This window comes from Antrostomus carolinensis, unplaced genomic scaffold (assembly GCF_000700745.2).
Source record: "Antrostomus carolinensis isolate BGI_N321 unplaced genomic scaffold, ASM70074v2 scaffold43530, whole genome shotgun sequence".
Taxonomy (NCBI): Eukaryota; Metazoa; Chordata; class Aves; order Caprimulgiformes; family Caprimulgidae; genus Antrostomus; species Antrostomus carolinensis.
The window spans coordinates 8,299-14,496 of NW_010288492.1; positions in this window are offsets into that span (position 1 = coordinate 8,299).

Consider the following 6,198-nt stretch of genomic DNA (forward strand, 5'->3'; position numbering starts at 1 on the left):
GGGGCACACCCATTTGCCCCATGGCAGTGCTGGGAGCCCACGCAACATGGACCAAAGGGGTTTCCATGCCCCAAGACCAGCCCTGAAGCATGTGCTCCGATGTCTCCCCGGCTGCACGGCCACAGGAAGCAGAAACCCTCATTTTACCCACTCTTGCTTCCCTTTGCAGCGTTTGAATCATCCCACAACCTGGGACTTTGAAGCCTTTCACTCCACCAGAAAGCAGCACCCGGGACTTCACTGTCCCCAGCAGCACTTTGGGGACCCAGAGCTGCCGTTCTCTTCCTTGCCGGCCTCACAGCCACTCCCTGACCTTCCTTATATCTGTTTTGCTCCTGCAAAGGCAGCAACCACCACACCAGTGCCATTGCCCTCAGCACCCAGTCACCCCCGGGGTGCTGGCTGTTGGCAGAGGAGCAATGGTTGGTGCTGCCAACCTGGGGACAGATCCTGTTCAGCTGTCCAGTATAGGGGACAAGTTGAGGATTCACATTTGCTGCTCTCTTTTTTCCATGCCACGAAGCACACGGGAGCAGTGGGCTGAGTCACAGGAGCCATGATAATCCCTTCCCCATAAATCGGAGCGCGTGGCCGGCTCCTTCCCAGGGACTCAGCAAACCCCGAGATCCCTGGAGGGTAGAAGCACGAGGCAGCGCTGGAGGCTGCAGCAAGGCTGTGTTTTGTAGCTCTGGTGTTGCTTACTCAGCTCTGGGATGAAGGGGAATAGAGAAGAGCTGAAGGTGAGCAAAGGGCATCCGCGTCCCAATTTGCAGGGCTGCGGCGAGTTCAAGGCGATGAGCAAAATCCCCAACCAGCGCATCGCTCTCCAGGCTGTGCCTCCCCGTTATCCTGGAGACTTTGATGAGCTAAGAGCCAGCTATCAATTCCAGGCTAATTCACAGCCAGAGAGGCTCTGAGGATGCATTTAATTGGAAATTATTTTCATGGTTGAAAGCAAAATGTGGCATTAGATAAGAAAAATCATAACCAAGGGTAGAACGATGCTGGGAAGACACTGGAGCCTGAGGGTCCCGCCGGGGCTGGGGGAAGCTCCTGGAGATTTTCATGATGTTGCTGCATGTTCGACAGCTCTGTGGGATAATAACAACAACAACCTCTCTGGGGATGAGGTTGTCACTGTTTCGGTGGCCCTGGCTGTGTCATACTGCAGATCCCTTCTCTCCAGTTTGCTTCTCTTCACTCTCAGCAGAAATAGGGCCAAACCTCCAGCTCAGAATAAAGGGATAGACATTATTTTTCCAGAAACAATGCTGCTGTGCAGCTCAAAAGCCTGATTTCCCTTGGCTTGAACTAGTCCAGTCTCAAAATACAGCCCATATGATCTGTCCTTTTTGTGTTCCTTCTCCATGGACCAATTCTCAATTGTTTAGCAACAAACAAGTCAGTAAATTAAACTATTGAGGAGGGATCTGATTTGGTAGAGTCTGTGTCTGTCACACTCGTTGCAGAAGTATTTATTTTACTAAAGGGGACTTTTTCACCCAAACAATGCTCGACTGTCAGACTTGCTCTGAGTGAGGGTGACTTCATTGTCCAAATGGATCTTTAAGCTGTGACTGAGCACAACGGAGCAGGACGAGATTGTCCGTAACATCTGAATCCAATAATCTCCATCTTCTGGGAGAAACAGAAGAAAAGGGACTTTTTATGCAATTTTAATCTTAACCCATCTTCCCTGATTTAATAGGTACATTTAGCACTGATTGACATGGAGAAATTATTCCTTCAGCTGCAGATTTGGGGTCTAATTAAAACTACTTGTATTATTTTAAGGGCCAAATTCTGATCTGTGCAAGCAGCGTAAATCCTTCCTGATTTCACCAATATTTATTCAGATTTCCCCGTTTCACCAGGGGCTAAATGGTGGCTGCAGGGGATGGTCAGAGCTGGGCTGGCTCTGATCTGAGCTCACCTACGTGGGGAGCGTCCCATCCATGTCAAAGATCATCTGTGGGGTAAGACAGAGAATCAGGCCCGTATTTTCATGCAAATGTAATACATTCATGTTACTTAATGCCTATTTATAACAAATCCAGAACTTAATTCTACTTAACCCATCTTCGGTGTTTGACACATGAATTCTGTGAGTCAGAGGACTATATATGGAACTGTCAAAACTTTCTTTTTTCCCTCCTTTAAAAGCCTGGATTAAATCACCATCAAACTCCCATCAGCTCCAGCAGCAGCACTGGGAGGAGCAGGAAGATACTGACAACTGTTAATGGGAAAAGATCTTCTCAGACAGCAGTCTGATGGCAAAACCTTACAGAAGAGGTCCTAAATTCAGCCACACGCTAGGTCCAGCTTTGATGAAATGTTCTGTGGACCTGGCATGACACTTTGGCCTCATGGTGTCACTAAGACATGGCTTGGGAATGGCCTCCCATGAGCACATTCTCTACCCAAGTTTTTATTTCTGGTTATCTTCATATGTGCATGAACCATATCAGCCTTCCATGGGCAAGACCAGTTTGGTCCTCAAAGCATTGCAAACACATTGAGAGTTGTAGACCTGCAGCCTTTTGCAGCTGCCCTGAGTTTTGCTCCATGTGCTTCTTACAAGAAAGTTTTACTGCAAAATACATACCATCCAGTCTTCAAATACTGAGCTGCTCTCTCCCTGCGTGATAGTGCTTCTCCTCATCTGTCCTTCCTCAGCACACGTTCTTCCAGGAGAGAAACCTCTCATGCCCAGCATTTGAAGCAACACTGCAAACTTCTGATGCTATTTTCCTTATTTAACACTTCAGATCTCAACAAAATAAGAGCCAACTGTGGCAGACACTCTACAAGCATGCAGCAGGACATCCTTCTCATGCTGAAAATTTACAGTGTAAAAATAACAAGTGCATATCCATCCTTAGAAATGACAAAATAGCACAAAAGCAGCTGGTTTTCACCTCTGGGTATGTTTTTCCTGGAGTGCAGCAGCAATGGCCTCTAGGTAGCAGGATGGGGTAGAGATGTTTCTGCACATGGCTCCAACTTTTAAGAGTAATTGGTATTAAGGAAGGGGAGAGGAGGCTGTTCACTGCCTCCTCGATTACAGCGAAGAGGAATTACAGCTGTAATTCCTCTTCACTTAAAGAGGAAATTGTCATTCTAATTTCCTGCAGATGGGCTTCTTCTGAATTGCTGACATCAAGCAAAATGGGATTTCCAGCAGTGAACTGACTCCTCCGTGGCGTTACTTGATATTTTTTAAAAGCATCATTTTAGGAGCAAGTTCCCCAGACCTTGACTTTGGGAAAGTAAAATCCTTTTCCACTGCAGGCTCAGCCCCTCCGGCAGAGCCTAATAACACAGATTTTTTTTCCATCCCTCTGTGCTCACTTACAGACACCTCTGACTGCAGCAGGTACCCGGCGCTGAATTACCACTCAAAGGCTGCCGCTGCGGGTGGGAAAACACAGAAGCAAAATAGCTGAGGACATGCTGCTGTCTGAAAGCAAGAAAAGACCTCTGAAAATTCCACCGACCTGAGGTCAAACCTGGCAGGTCACAAACATTCATACGCTGTGGGGAGATTTCAGCTAAAGCAAGAGAACAGAGGACTCAAGGACAGAGCCAGCGCAGAAGCTGCTGTCACACAGGGTCTTGCCTGACCGGGAACGGGGTTCTCTGTGTGTTTTGGGGTTTTTTTTGCCTGTGCTTTAAGTAACATGTACCAAGGCTGCTGATCCCTCAGCAATTTTGGAGGGACACAGACATTTTACAGCATAAAACCCAAGCAGGAGGCAGGGGGTCTGGCCTGACCCGGAACGGGGTTCTCTCTGTGTTTTGGGGTTTTTTTTTGCCTGTGCTTTAAGTTACACTCTTAGCAAAGCTGCTGATCCCTCAGCAGTTTTGGAGGGACACAGAAATTTTACAGCATAAAACCCAAGCAGGAGGCAGTCAGAGGTGGGATACGCAATGCAACAGTTCTGAAAGTCCAGCGAGATGTTTAGTTATGGCTAAGCCGAGCTAAAAAATTCCCACCGTGACCTCCCAGATCCCCATCTCCCCCAGGGAAGTCTGTTGGCAAATCTAGATGTCGTGCTGGAAACCCTCTGTGCCAGATCTAACTGGAGAGCCCTGGGAAGAGGGATGGGAGGGTGATTTGTGGCTGAGAACACAGCACATCACAGGGGGAGTTGCTTCCCTGTGCCCCCCAAGAGCTCGCCCTCAGCTCTGGGCAGCACGGGAGAGCACAGCCTGGTTTAAAAGATCTGCTTCCACTTAATCATTCCCAATTACCATCCCGTGCAATACTCTTGATCAGAACTAAAAATACCTTCTTAGTTGAACACACTCTGGAAGTGGCTTAAGGCAATGGAGGATTTGCCTATATAAGATCACTTAGGGAAACTATTTTGAATTAATATTTAAAGGCAATTAATTAAACTGCTGTGCGGGTGTTCTGCACCATCTGCATTCAGTTTATCTTCTTTTACTTTTCTAAATCAAATGAAGGCCACTTGATCTCGGGGTTGGGCACAGGAGGAAATGATCCTGGGGGAGCCCACAATCTACAAGGAAAGCAGGAGAACTGAAATAAATCTGCCTGGAGGAATTTCCCCCCATGTCCAGCCTGGTGTGGTGATGATATGGACAGTCCCAGACCTTTCTGTCTCCCAAATTTTGGCTTTATGGGAGAGGTTTGGGCACTCTGGGGTATCCCCTTCACAACACTAGGCGAGAAACAGGGCACACCAACTTCTCTCCTTCCAGCTCAGTGATATTGATGCCTGATTAAATAGATGATGGTATGAGACAGTAAAGTGCACAGACAAGTGCAGGCAAATGACCTGAGGTGGATCAGCCAGGTTTCCCTGCCCCAGCATCAGTGTCGGAGCAGAAATCTGTGGACAAGGCAGCAAGCAGGTCCATGGGACAAGGCAAAGCAGGGTTCCTTCAGCACAACCCTCCCTGGAAAAGAGGCAGCCCAGCAAAGCCACTTGCAGCCTTTTTCTTTGATTTAGAACGTGTCTCCTAGTAATTACCCTGTCTCGGCCCTGCCATTTTTCTGAAGCAGAATTTCAGAGCAACTCACGCCGAGAATAGCCGCTTTCCCAGCCTACTGCCGGCACTGCAGCCCTTCTCTGGAGAAGGAACAGATTGTTCTGAACAGTCTGGTCCATTTGCCATTTCCACGAGCTGGCTGGATTTGCTGTTTATTGCCACTCGCTCAGCAACTGATCTTTTGCAAGATTGCAGCTATCAGTTGCCTCCCCTCCCGTCAGCCGTTGCTTCATGGCCCTCGCCGCAGGTCCAAGGCTTTACAAGGGACATCAGCTGATTTTTGTAACAGGGAGTTGTTACTCAAGAGTTGTTTTAAATTAAAGTTTTAAAAAAGAAAATCCCAAGGGTTCAGCCTGCTTATTTCTCTTGGTGTAAATGTGAAGCGACTCCCAATGAAATGCAGAGGTGACACTAATCAAAGTCGGGTTTTAATGAGTCCTCCTGGGTGTTTTGCTCAGTGTCAGCACACATTTCTGGGACTCATTCAAAAGGCATCTGCACAGCTCAGAGATGGGCTGGAAGAGAGAGCCCATTCCTAACCCTGCTGCTGATAGATATTTGCAAGTAGTGGTCATCCCCACTGGCCAGGAGCATCCTGTCCCACCAGCCACGAGCAGTCCCTGCCTTTCCCAGTGGTACCTCCCTGGGCAGGGTGGCATGGGCAGGGAACACTGGGCTGGCCAGGGAAGAGGGATGCAGGGATGCAGCTATCCCCAGCCAGGGAAGAAGGATGCAGGGATGGAGGGATGCAGAAATGCAGGGATGGAGGGATGCAGGGATGGAGGGATGCAGCCATCCCCTGCCTGCTCACTGCTCGGAGGGAGGAGAGGAGCAGGAGACAGCAAAGCTGCGCCAGTTGCTTGGCAACTCCCCTGCAAATCTCCAGCCTGTCAGAAAACATTTTTCCCAGCCTTTTGGATGGGTTTCACAGGAGCAGGATCAGCTCTGCCTGATCAGGTGGTTTTACCGGAGGGGCTGTATATCCACTTTGGCCAGGTCCTGGCCATGCAGCCAGGCACGGGCTGCAAACACGGCTCCTGATGGGCACTGCACAGTGGGGAGGGCTGCAAGGGGGGTGACGAGTCTTCCCAGGGCTCCTACATCCACATTTCAGCTTCTGCTCAGGGAAGATGATGCTCTGAATCATCCACATCCTAGGAAAATACAGGGGATGCA